The 14,202-nt window shown below is 35.2% G+C and overlaps 1 protein-coding gene across 2 annotated transcripts in view; it reads right to left on the bottom strand.

Moving 5' to 3' along the window:
• The window catches only part of TANK (TRAF family member associated NFKB activator), a 93,453-nt gene extending 79,452 nt beyond the window's left edge, over positions 1–14,001 (bottom strand). The window contains exon 1 of one of the 2 annotated variants that reach the window (XM_023516339.1): positions 13,847–14,001. The gene's annotated coding sequence lies outside the window, so the exon portion shown is untranslated. The remainder of the gene's footprint in view (positions 1–13,846) is intronic. The other variant, XM_023516336.1, reaches the window with a different exon arrangement.
• Between the last annotated feature and the right edge of the window lie 201 nt (positions 14,002–14,202).

Genomic DNA, 14,202 nt, shown 5'->3' with positions numbered 1-14,202 from the left:
ATATAACAATCCTTTACCAGATATGTCTTATCTAAATATTTCCTTCCAGTTCATGGCTTGTCATTTTATTCTCTTGATAGGGTCTTTTGCCAAGCAGAAATTTTTAATTTTGATGAAGTCCAGCTTATTCAGCACTGCTTGAACAAACTAAAAGAGCTGCTTAGAAGATTTCTGATTGAAATAGTAACATTTACTAACACACTCTGAATCTAGAGGTGAATGCATAGGCATTTTGAAATATGGAGGTGCTAAAAACTTCTAATAAGTAAAGAAAAAACTAGATATATACATTTGAAATATATATATATATACATATATTTCTCTCTTTCTACTATCCATAATGTAATTATGAAGAGAAGCGGCTACATAGTTCTCCTATGTGTGAAATATGCATTAATGCTGGTAGAATTATTTTATTTATTTATTTGAGACAGAGTCTCACTTTGTCAACCTTGGTAGAGTGCTATGGCGTCATAGCTTACAGCAACCTCAAACTCTTGGGCTCAAGCGATCCTCTTGTGAAGTAGCTGGGACTACAGGTGCTTGCCACAACACTCAGATGTTGTTTAGAGACAGGGTCTTACTCTTGCTCAGGCTAGTCTCCAATTCCTGAGCTCAAGCAATCCACCTGCTTTGGTCTCCTATAGTGCTAAGATTACAGGCATGAGCCACCACACCAAGCCCCTGGTAGAATTATTTTAGATGGGTGAACTTTATGCTGTAATATTATTGAATATTTTCCTCTTCCTATAATGATGATGTATAGGTGAAACACCTAAATCGTCTCTTTCCCCCGGTGTTTTAAATAAAGGTGCTTATTCTTCGAGACATCGCTTTTCTGTGAGACCCTTATGGCAACAATGATGAATGTTTTAGAGTTCATATATAGATGATGATGATGACAACTTCAGAGTCTCTGTTGCCCAGGCTAGTGTGCTGTGGTGTCAGCAATCTCAGACTCCTGGGTTGAAGTGATCCTTCTGCCTCAGCCTCCCAAGGAGCTGGAGTTATAGGTGCCCACCACAACACCTGGTTAATTTTTTTATTTTTCTATTAGTAGAGACAGGGTTCTTGCTCTTGTTCAGGCTGGTCTCAAACTCCTGAGCTCAGGGGATTTTCCCGACTCAGCTTCCCAGAGTGAGAGTAGTTATAGGTGTGAGCCACTGTGCCTGGCCACATATGCAGATTATGTTATGAAAGTTAGCATTTGAGTTGAGACATTTATTTGAGGAAGACTTCTTTTGAAGGAATGACATAATTTTATTTCTATTTTTCTTCACTCCTATTACTCCATACCTGAGGTCAGCATGCAGTGATATAGCATTGTGGGAAGGGTGAAAACAGAAACTGCAAGCTCATTAAAAATATTTTGGAAGGTATTCTTAAAAGTGCTTAATATTTTATTGAGAGTTCTTACTATAAACCTAAGGACAAGGAAACCTGCCAGTATAAACACCTACTTACTACAACTTGGAATGTCAAGTATAATCTTAATCAAATCTTTGATGAGAAACATCACCATTAATAGAACTGGCTGACTTCTGATTTAAGATGACATCTGGCATAGCTGTTCAGGTCTTGGACTCTCTAAAATGACTGTAAAAATTTAGAAATATATGAGAAGTTATAATAGCATCAGAAGGCAGGACTGACAACTGGGGCCACTGTATGTGGTTGAGTGGGCTATACTTACTTGCCAAGCTTGCCCCTTTCAGTCTGAGTCTTCCCAGAGGGGTGCTTTTTCTAATTCACACAAAGGCACTGTAAAAGTAGCTGCAACCCTGTTGACAAGCACCTTAGTGTCAGAATTTGATAGGATTTTGCACTTATTGCAAGAACTGTGGAGCTGAAATGGACATGTACTTTTTTGTTTGAAGGCAAGCAAACCAGCCAGCCTTAAGGATAGTAAGGAAGCTAGCTGCCTCATGGCAAGTATGAATTGAACAGCAAATCCACTACTCTGTGTGACTTATCAATAGTATTTTATACCTCTTTTCCCCAATGTCCTCCATTAGTACCTCTCTCAACAATACCCCGATGAGAGTGGCTAGATGTGATGCTCTGTGAAGCCAACCACAAAAGAAGCTGGGCAGACAGAACTGGGTATTTGACTCCCTCTGGGGGTTTAATTTTCATACATGGTTCTTATCAAGGAAAATACAAATAATTTTTTTTGATTAACCAAGAATTTTCTTCTTTACAGTAAAATAAATAGTCAGTAAAGGTAAGGGTTCTTACCTCAGCCCAACTGATAAATGTTAGCTGCAAGGTAAAAAGTTAGCTGTGAACTGTCTATACCTATTTGTCTCCCAGCTCAAGACCTATGCTGAGGCACTATTAGCAATCAGACAGATAATGAGAAAAACCAAGTAATGTCCACACATTCAAAGAGTAAGAGTGGAATAAGACTTAGAATGAGTAAATAAAAGAGAAAGGATCCCTTTGGAAAGACTATGTTGCATAAAGGAGCACCCTCAAAATGCAAAAAAAAATTCAACACTTTGGAAAAATGGTTCACCACAAGCAGAAGTAAATGGAAAGAATTTGCTTTTTATTTTCTGTCCAAAAAGAGATGAAGTATAAGACATACTATTAGATTAACATAAAGAGGGACTTAGAGACAAGGAGAAATAAAAACAAAGTTGGATAAATTAAGGATATAAGGCCACAGAACATGTAATAACAAAATTTGGATATTGTTTAGACATAAACAATGATGGACTCAATATTGCAGAATATTAAATCAATGGTTAGAGTAAAAGCTTAAAAACTCTCAAAATGTGAATGAAAAGAACAAATAGGTGACAATTATTAGATGAAATATTAGTGACTATTCAAGAGATTGGGATTAAAGGAACAGAAATAGCAACCAAAGATATATCAGAAGACATCTGAAGTAATACTTTGATCCAATGTACTACTTCATTACAGATGAAAAGCACTCAATGAGTTTTAAAATATATTAATGAGAAGAGTCCAAACACGTTGACCTATCTTGATAAAAATGTCAATTTTAAATGCTGTATCAATTCATTCACTTATTCAGCAAATATAAATGCTTAGTATGTTCTAAGAGTTAGAGATGGAAAGTTGACCAAGGCACACCTTAAAAGAACTTTGTTTCTATAGTGGGTGACATATATACAAAAAGCAGACAATTATTGCACAATGTTATATTACAATGCTACAAAAGGGTGCTTTGAAAGCACATTGGAGAGGCCTTAGTCCAAACTTCAGAGAGTGAAGAAAGCCTTATGGTACATAAAGTATGGAAAAAGTCCAATAAGAATCTAGATGGAAAAAAATAAATTACTTGTGAAGGAAGGAAAATCTAGTTGTTATACTTGTCTTCAACACTAAACCTCAGAAGCTGGATAGAATAACATTAACAGTTGCCTGAGAAAGGTTTGACCTAAAAAGTTCATGCCTATCCCAGTTATCATTCTATAGAGAAGGAAAACAAAGACATTTTCTGAGCCAAGGGTTCTGAAATCATACCACCCATTTCTTGGAACAATTGAAGATATACTTCGGTAAGTCAAGAAGGAATCAAAATTAAAAAAATTAAAGAAAGGGGAAATTCTGATATAAAATAAATATTAGAAAATAAAATAATTTAAATATTGGATTAAGTAAAAACATGTTATAAATGCAAACAATGGGAAAATTTAAAATAATTTCTGAGACATAAGATGTAAATGATTATTTAATAAATAATTTAATAAAATAATGTGGTCTGAACTTCCTGATTATGCAAGAAAAACCGAAGAGGGTAAGAGAAGTGGCAGGAAGTAAATGTGTTGTGCTAATTTGCTCATTTTGTGATCTTCTATATATGGAAATAAGAAATGGTACAATCTCATTTTAACTGTGATAATTGAAAATTTATTACTTTAGGTTTTTTAAAAAGTGAAGGTAAATACATGATTTATTTTGAATAAATAGAATTAAAAATTGGATGTTTATTTTGTATGTTAATAGAGGAAGAAAGAAAAACTGCTCATATAACGAAGATCTAAAACTTTTAATTCCCAACATTTATCTGTCATCCAATCAGGTAAATACTGTGAGTAATCATCTACAATATTTCTTACATGTATATACTCTGTGTCTCCATTGTCACATTCTGTCCTTATTGCTACTTTCTGTCTCTGTTGGCTGTCCTTTATTCAAGCCATCATCAATTTATAATTACCATGCTAAACTTTAATACTATACTTTATTGCCGTGCTAAACTCCTAACTGTTCTCTTCACTTTCTCTTATCATATTGTAAATGTTATTATGTTTCTTTTCACTTAACATAATTCAATGTCTTCCCACTACTTTCAGGATAAAATCCAAACTCTGAGCTTGGAATGAGGCCTTTTCTCACCTCTCCAGATGTATGTCCTGCCTCTTTCTCCTGGTTTCTTTCAATACCACTTCTGTCTTTTTCAGGTGTTTGCTAATGTGGTTTCCTGGGTCTAAAACATGTTTCCCTCATATTTTAACTGGTTTGTTGAGGCCTGTGCTGAAAGGTATAAGAATCAGGGAAGCTTCTTGTAATTCTAAACAAGGCTATGCTTGATTTCCAGGTAAGGACTGGGAGCTCCTATTTCACCCTGTCCTTTCCTCTTTATGACATGTATCACATTTGAAATTACTAGATATACACTTGGCTATTTTTGAGGTTAGGATGGTTATTACAACTGGTATTAAAGAAATGGGCATCCACAAGGCAGAAGTTTAATTGGTTATTGCCCCTGCAAAGGCAAACTGAAGAAGAGAGAAGCAAAAGCATGCTAGTTACAAGTGAGAGTTATGTATAAAAATTGCCTCATTCATATGTTGATATTGCCATTTACTAACCAGATGATTTTATTAACCCTATATCTCTGTTTCGTCATCTGTCAAATGCAGGTAATAATAATATTGCCTCAAAATTTGTGTGTATTTGGCGCCTGTGGCTCAAGTGGCTAAGGCGCCAGCCACATACACCTAAGGTGGTGGGTTTGAATCCCCAGCCCAGGCCCGCCAAACATCAATGATGGCTGCAACCAAAAAATGGCCAGGTGTTGTGGCGGGCGCCTGTAGTCCCAGCTACTTGGGAGGCTGAGGCAGGAGACTCACTTGAGCCCAGGAGTTGGAGGTTGCTGTGAGTGTGATGCCATGGCACTCTACCCAGGGAGATAGCTTGAGGCTCCGACTCAAAAAAAAAAAAAAAAAAATTTGTGTGTATTTGTACAATGAAATAATAAATGAACAGAGCCTGGTCTATAGGAGGAATTCTGTAAATATTGGCTAATATAGACAATTTCTATAACTTAGCAGGTGATTATACATACAGATGATTTTTAGTTTAAACAAGTAGTTATATTATCTCTTAAAATGTTTTTAAAATATAATCTGAGAAGGGGCAGACATTGGGCTTACTAGAAAGACTTTCAATCGTCTTAAACATGCCAAAACAGCTAACGAAAACCATGAAGAAAGAACTAAGGAAAATAGTGTATAAACAAAACAAGAATATCAATAAAAAGACAAAATCATTAAAAAAGAATCAAATAGAAATTCTGAAGCTAGATAGTATAATAACAAACATAAAATTCATTAAAGGGATTCAACAGCAAATTTGAGCAAGGAGAAGAAAAAGTCAGAGAATGTGATGATAAGACAAATAAAATTATCCAGTTGGAATAGAAAGAAAAAAAGGATGAAGAAAAATGAAAAGAACTTATGGCATCTGTGGGTACCATTAACCCAACCTACCAACTATGCATTGTGGGAGTCTTAAAGGAGAAATGAGAAAAAGGGAACAGAAAAAAATATTTGAAGAAATAACTTCATTGTACCATTTTTAATAATGGATGGAAAAACAGAAGATGGAAAAGGAAAGACGTAACTTGAATAATGCTATAAGCCAACTAGACCTAACAGATATATAGCATTTAACCCAATAAAAGCAGAATTATACGTTCCTCTTAAGTGGACATGAAATCTATCTCAAATGTTGTATCACAAGAAAGTTTCAATATATTTAAAAAGATTGAAATCATACAAGGTTTAGGAAAAGAAATTAGATTTTCTTAGAGATTAATGAGAACAAAATTGCAACATACCAAAACTTATAGGATGCAGCACAAAAAGTGCTCAGAGGGAAATTAATAGAAGAAAATAGTCACATCAACAAAGACCTGACTTTAATAATAAATTAACTCAAAACCTCAAGGAACTAGAAAAATAAGAGCAAATTAAATCCCAAGCTAGCAGAAGAAGGAACTAATGAAGATTAGAGCAGAGATAAAATAGCAAATAGAAAAACGACAAAGAGACCCAATGAAACCAAAAGTTGTTTCTTGGAAAAGATCAATAATTTTTTTTTTTTTTTTGAGATAGGGTTTAACTCTGTTGCTCTGAGTAATGTGCTATAGCGTAAACATAGCTTACTGCAACCTTAAACTTCTGTGCTGTAGGGATCCTCTTGCCTCAGCCTCCCACAGAGCAGTAACTACAGGGATGTTCCCCCAAGCCTGGGTAATTTTTCTATTTTTAATAGAGATGGGGTCTCACTCTTGCTTATGCGGATGTTGAACTTCTAAGCTCAAGCAATCCTTCTGCCTTATCCTCTCATTGTGCTAGGATTATAGGTATGAGCTACAACACCCGGCCTAAGATCAAGAAAATTGACAAAACTTTTGCTAAACTGGTAAGAAAAAGAAAGAAAAGGCTCGGCGCCTATAGCTCAACCGGCTAAGGCGCCAGCCACATACACCTAAGGTGGCGGGTTCAAATCCCCAGCCCGGACCCGCCAAACAACAATGATGGCTGCAACCAAAAAAATAGCCGGGCGTTGTGGTGGGCGCCTGTGGTCCCAGCTACTTGGGAGGCGGAGGCAGGAGACTCGCTTGAGCCCAGGAGTTGGAGGTTGCTGTGAGCTGTAATGCCACGGCACTCTGCCCAGGGGGACAGCTTGAGGCTGTCTCAAAAAAAAAAAAAAAAAGAAAAAGAAAGAAAAGATAGAAATAATTAAAATGAAAAATGAAAGTAAGGACATTTTCACCAACAAGATTGAAATAAAAAGTATTACGAGACTACTATAGAATGGTTGTATATGAACAAATTAAATATCTTAGATAAAAAGTACAAAATCCTAAAAACATATAAACCACTAAATCTGACTCAAGAAAAAATAGAAAATGTGAACAGATCTACAACAAATAAAGATATTGGATTAATAATCAAAATCTTCCAACAAAGAAAAGTCCAGACCAGATGCCTCCACTGGTGAAATTTACTACTCAATTAAAGAAGAATTAATGCCAAATCCTTCTCAAACTTTAAAAAGGTAGGGTGGGGGTGTGTGGGGTGTGGGGGACAGAGGAGGAGAGACCACTTCCTAAGTCATTCTATGTTGGAACATCATATCCTTGATACCAAAGCCAAACAGAACCTCATAAGAAAAGAACACTCAAGGCCAATATTCCTGTGAATAAATATAAAGTTCTCCACAAAATACTAGCAAACCAAATATAACAATCTACTAAGTGAATTATACATCATAATCAAGTGTGATTTATCCTCGTAACACAAGAGGGGTTAAACATAAGAAAATCATTACAAACAATGCAATATATTATAGAAAAAGGGGAAAACCCCACTAACTCCATTGATACAAAAAGACATTTGACAAAATCAACACCCTTTCATGATTTAAAAAAAGACTCAGAGAATTAGGAATAAAGGGAACCTTTTCAACACAATATAAAACATTTATGAAAAACCCACAGGTAACATCACATTGAATGGTGAAAGACTGAAAGCTTTCTCCCTAAAGAAGGTCAAAGACAAGGATGCTTTCTTTTATCATAGCTATCCAGTGTTGTCTAGGAAGTTGTAGCTAGAGCACTTAGACAAGAAATAGAAATAAAAGGTATCCAAATCAGAAAGGGAGAAGTAAAACTATTCTCAGGTGATATTATCTTAGGTATAGAAAATCTGAAAGTATCCACAAGAAAGCTACTAGAGATAATAAATTAATTTAGTAAAATTGTAGGGTATAAAAGAAATACTAAAAAATCAGTTGTCTCTATACACTGGCAATGGCCACTCTTAAAAGGAAATTAAGCAAACAATTCCATTTATAGTAGCATCCAAAAAAATAAAATACCTAGGAATAATCTTAACCTTAGAAGTAAAGACTTATACACTAAAAACTATAGAACATTACTGAAAGAAATTACAGAAGACCTAAGTAGAAGGACATCTTGTGTTCATGGATTGGATACTTAATACTATTAAGATGGCAATACTTCACAAATTGATCTACAGCTTTGTTGCAATCCTTATCGAAATCCCAATGGTTTCTTCCCCCAGAAATGTAAAAGCTGACCCTCAAATTTATATGGAATTGCAAGTTTAACCAAAAGAGTATTGAAAAGGAAAAACAAAGTTGAAAGACTCACACTTCCCAATTTCAAAACTTACTACTAATATACAGTAATCAAAACAGTGTGGTACTGCCATAAAGACAGATATATTGACCAAGGGAATAGAATTGAAAATAAACCCTTACAAGTGTTCTGAGACCATTCAATGGAGATTGACTACTGCCTTCAACAAATGATTCTGGGACAAGTGATAACCACATACAGAAAAATGAAGTTGGACCATCCTCCATCTCACACTATATACAAAAAATAACTCCAAATAGATCAATTACCTAATATAAGAGCTAAAACCATAATACTCTTAGACAAAAATATTGGGATAAATTATCATGACCTAGATTTGGCAATGGATTTTTAAATATGACACCAAAATCTTAAGCAAGAAAATAAAGAAGAAATTTGACTTTATAAAAATTAAAAAAGAACTGTTCTTTTAAAAAGAATTTAAAAAAGACATCAAGAAACTAAAAAGACAACCAACAGAAGGGGAGAATATTTGCAAATTATAAATGTGATAAGGGTCTAATATCCAGAATATATTAAAAAAAAAACTCTTACAACTCAACAAGAAAAAGACAAACAACACAATTAAAACATGAATCATGGACTTGAGTAGATATTTATCTAAAAAGGATATACAAATGGTCAACAAGCACAAGGTAAAATGTTTAACATCATTTGTCTGTGGGGAAATGCAAATCAAGAATACAATGAGGTACCACTTCACATTTACTAGTGTGGCTATAAAAAAGATGGAAAACAGCAAGTGTTGCAGAAGCTGTGAGGAAATTGGAAATCTTGCACATTGCTGGTGGTAATGTAAAATGGTTCAGCCATTGTGGAAAACAATGTAGTGGTTTCTTAAAATGTTAAACATAAAATTACCATATGATTCCACAAGTCCCCTGCAGGAATTGAAATTAGGAACTCAAACACATGTAAAATAGCAGCACTATTACCATAGCCAAAAAGTGAAAAAACCCAGATACTCTACCCAGTGATACATGAATGAGTAAACAAATTGTGGTATAAATGTATCAAGGAATATTATTTAGCCATAAAAAGGAGTGAAATACCGACACATGATACAACATGGATGAACCTCAAAAATATTATGCTGAGTGAGACAAGCCCTTTCAAAAGGTCACATACTATATGATTTCACTTATATGAAATATCCAGCATTTGTATTTTCACATAGACAGAGTGCGGATTGGTGGTTGCCAGGAGCTGAGGAGAGTGGGAAGTGCAGAATAGCTGCTTACTAGTGCAGGGTTTCCTTTTGAGAAGATAAAAATGTTTTACAACTAGATAGAGGTGGTGGTTGACAGTGTACTAAATGCCATGAATCATTCAATTTAAAATGATTAATTTAGACCAGGCATGGTGCCTCACACCTGTAATCCTAGCACTCTGGGAGGCCGAGTTGGGTGAATAGCTTGAGCTTATGAGTTTGAGACCAGCCTAAGGAAAAGCAAGATCCTCATCTCTACTGAAAAATAGAATAATTAAGGCAAGAGGATCTCTTGAGCCCAAGATTTGGAGGTTGTTGTGAGCTTGATGCCATGACACTCTACCCAGGGCAACAACTTGAGACTCTGTCTCTAAAAAACAAACAAACAAAAATTCTAGCCATAAATATTTTCATTATACAACAAGAAAGAATAAAAATAAATGAAGTATTCAACTCACAAAATGAGAAAGGTAAAATAGTCTTAAAAAGGCATTAAAAATATTAATAGATAAAATCAAAAACTATTTTTTAAAAAGCTAGCTATTAATCATAGCACTGTGGGAAGGCAGCATGGTTGGATTATTTGAGTTCAGTAGTTCAAGACCAGCCTGAGCAAGAGTGAGGCCCCATCTCTACTAAAAATAGAAAAACTAGCCGGGTGTGGTGGTGCATGCCTATAGTCCCATCTACTCAAGAGGCAGGAGGATCGCTTGAGCCCAAGAGTTTGAGGTTGCTGTGAGCTATGATGATGCCACAGCATTCTACCCAGGGTGACAGAGTAAGATTCTGGATAAAAACAGAAACAACTCAAAACAACAACAACAAAACGAAACCCAAAAAAGAAAACAAAAATAAAGAGCTAGCTATAAAAGGGATGCTTGTAAGACATTAATATTGTGACGTACCCAATCAGCAAAAAAAGAGGGAGAAAACATAAATGGACAAAATGAGTAATGCAAAGGAGTTATCCACATAGTTATGGAGATGAGTTTTAAAAGTACAGGAAGATACCATGTATGCCAATACATTTGAAAAATTTGATAAAAATAATCATTTTTAAGCAGAAACAAATTAACTGAAAGTACATGAAAAACAATTGCAAACCTCCTCCCCCCTGAATAGATCAATGCCAATAGAAGACATTCGGAAAGCTTTTAAGAGATTACTTTCAGAAGCGGGTGCCAAAGCCAAACAGCATTATGGATTTTTTCTTTTAACAATTCAAGGAAGAGATAACTGCCAGTAAAGATTTTTAGAACATTGAAAATTTTGGTATTTTTATCATTTACTTTAATACTAAAAACTATTCATGATAGGTTCCAGAAAAATAAAGATACAGTGTAATTTCACTTATGAAGATGAATGTAGAAATTCTCAGTAAGTCACAAATATTTCTTTCTTAGCATACATTTGCTTACTATAAATTTCATATAAGATTAATCAATTTGGTTAGGTAGAAAAGTCCAGGAAGGAAAATAGAAAAAATCTTTAAAAGGTTGTAAATTTGGTTGTAACTTTGGTTGTAACTTACTTCTAGTCAGGGTCTAAATGAGAAGAAAGCTTTTTACACAAAGCATAAAAACAGCTGCTTTGTTTGAGTACCTGGTAGCTCTGCCTGGATAGAGTTCCTTGGGCTATGCCACATTGTTTTCATTCTTTTCTGTTTGAGTTGTGAGCTGAATAGTGAAGCCAAAATAATAGAGGAGAGGCGTGAGGATTGAAGAGACAAAGAGAAAATGCAAGTCTGGTTGGTTTGTTTTGATCAACCAACTTATTATTTTAATTAGAACAATCACAAAATCTGGCTTATAGTCATAAGCTTACCTTTGTTACCAAAAAAATCATTCTAATAACAGGTTTTTGATAACCTGGAATTTGTTAAAAATACAGTTACTGCATTGTATAAAAGCAAAGCATTAGATAGTTTGAAGTAGAAAAACTTGATAGGGTCTCTAATGATACCAAAAAGTCACCGAATATATAGTTTAACATAAAGTCTCAGTATTTTTCGTAGAGACACCCTTGTTAAAACTAGGATATTTGGTAGTTATTCGGTTTTTATAATAAAAGTATTTATCTCAAACCAACAGCCAACGTCATTCTTAATGTTAACCACTAGGGAAATTCCCACTGAGGTCAGGAACAAGACAAGGTTGACTGATCACTCTTCTGTTTTTAGATGCTGTTCCAGAAATTCTGGCCAATGTCATGAGAAGAAAAAATAAAGGAGATATAATTATGTTTTTTCCATTTAGGCATCACATGTGAATTACTTAAAACAGTTTAGAACAAATGAGGCATCAATAAAATGGCTGGATGATAGATAAAAATATGAAATCAGGATGCCAGCAGTGACCAGCTAGAAAATACAGTGGAAAAAATATCCCTATCAAGATAGCACCCCTGCTATACTCACAAGAAGACAAAACAATTTTTTTTTCTTTTTTGAGACAGAGTTTCATTGCTACCCTTGGTAGAATCATGTGTTGTCATAGCTCACAGCAACCTCAAACTCTTGGACTTAAGTGATTCTCTTGCCTCAGCCTCCAGTAGCTGGGATTACATATGCCAGCCACAACACCCAGCTATTTTTTAGAGACGAGGTCTCTTTCTGGCTCAGGCTGGTTTGAATTTATGAGCTCAGACAATCCACCCACCTTGGCCTCCCAGAGTGCTAGGATTACAGGCGTGAGCCACTGCATCCGGAAAAACAAACATATTGAGATATATTTTGCAATAAACAAGGAACCTTTATGTTTACTGAAGCCTTAATACATCAAAGACAAAATGTTCACAGACATGAACACTCTTTACTATAAGGATGATCATTTCCCCCAGACTAGTGCCCACTTTTCATGAAATCCTAGTCAGAGCTTTTTCAAGAGAACTTAAATCATTTTGAATCGTGCAATTAGCCATCTCTCTCATGGTTACAAGTGTTTGAGAGAAATAACAGGACATTGCCCTGAGGTCCCAATTGACAGCTGGGCAGGAACCTCAGGCAGACTGGACCAAGTATGCAGTCAGTCCCACGTCCTCCTCTGGCTCTGAACCTGACTACATGGAGGCACATGAGTGTGCCCACCCGTGCCGGAAGGAGTGGAGAGATGGAAGTGGGCAAGTCAAAAAAGAGACTTAGCTTCTAGGAATGACTTGGCTGCTCTGTGACAGTGGCCAAGTTGTCTTTCTTTTTTCCCCATTATGTTGCAACTTGGATAAGATATCCCCCAAATACTGTTTCAATATTGTAGAAAGGCAAGGCAGAGTTGGTAGAAAGGCAGGGCAGAGTTAACAGAAAGCCATGGAAAAAGAAGTGATACAAATTTATATTTAAGCCCTGGCTCTGCCACTTGTGAGCTGGAGGATCCTGTGACTATTTTCCTCCAGCAGGCACTTGATAAATGACAGTATTAATGTAACAATAGTGATACTAGTTCATGATGTATAATCTTTTCGAACTATCAACTTTTCTACAAAAATTTTAAGAAAATAACTGCAGAAAATTACTATATGATCTTTAATATTTATTTCTGATCATGAAAATAAAAGGACCAGTTGGTAACAAAATGATTTGATTGTTATAATTGCATAAGTTTAAATGTTTAAGACAGGAAATGTAGAGCTGTCTATAAAGTTAACACTTTAGTGTAACATATTCATTATCATGCATTTCTTATGAGCTGAAAAAACATACTAAAATTGAGTTAATGTTTGAATAGACATATTGGGTCAAGCCAGAATGGATTTTTTTAGTATAACCAAAAAAGGTGAATACATAGAGTACTAATTTACTTTTCAACCTAATAAACTATGTACAACTTAACTTAGAACACATATCTTTCAGGCTTTCATTGTGTCATAAAAATCGCCATTGCAGAAGGTTTATATACCAAGTGTAAACTTAGATCACTTCAAGTAAAGACATAAATTCTATCTTAAAAATTAGAAAGAAAATAAAAGGATCACAGTATTTTAAAATTTTCTCAGGTCTTCTCTAGGGACTTTGTTTTTTAAAGGGTAAATTTGTAACTCTGACATCAAATGCAAAGGCATTATTGAAGTATGACATAAATGACTCACATAGCAAAAGCAAAAGTGGAACAAATCTGTGAAAACTTCAGTTTAAGACATCCCAGCCACCTTGCTAGGTGGAGAATCAGTAGGAACTGGTAAAGATTGATTACCTGTTCTCCAGGTTACAAGTCCTCCTTCACAGACTATTCCTCTTTAAGGTGTAGGTCTTTACACAATCTGGAAGCTTTTTCCACAGTCTCTACCAGTGTCTGCCCAAACTGCCTGTTCACTCCCTTATGTTGAACTGGGAACTTCCACTGAGAAATCCCCTGACTTGAAGACTTCCTTATTTGTAACTATTAACAGCCAATCGTGGCAAGGTATTGAAATGAAGCAAAGACTACCAGAAAATATTCTGTAAACCACCCGTGACTGTAGCTCTGACTTCCTTTTGAAGCAAAGATACTTCACTTGAATAGTCAAGGCATTTTAACAAAAAAAACCCCTAAAATTATAAACACACATG

This window comes from Otolemur garnettii, unplaced genomic scaffold (genome assembly GCF_000181295.1).
Source record: "Otolemur garnettii isolate 467f Iridium unplaced genomic scaffold, OtoGar3 scaffold00090, whole genome shotgun sequence".
Taxonomy (NCBI): domain Eukaryota; kingdom Metazoa; phylum Chordata; class Mammalia; order Primates; family Galagidae; genus Otolemur; species Otolemur garnettii.
Note: the sequence above shows the minus strand (reverse complement) of the source record. Positions and strands in the feature narration are given on the sequence as shown.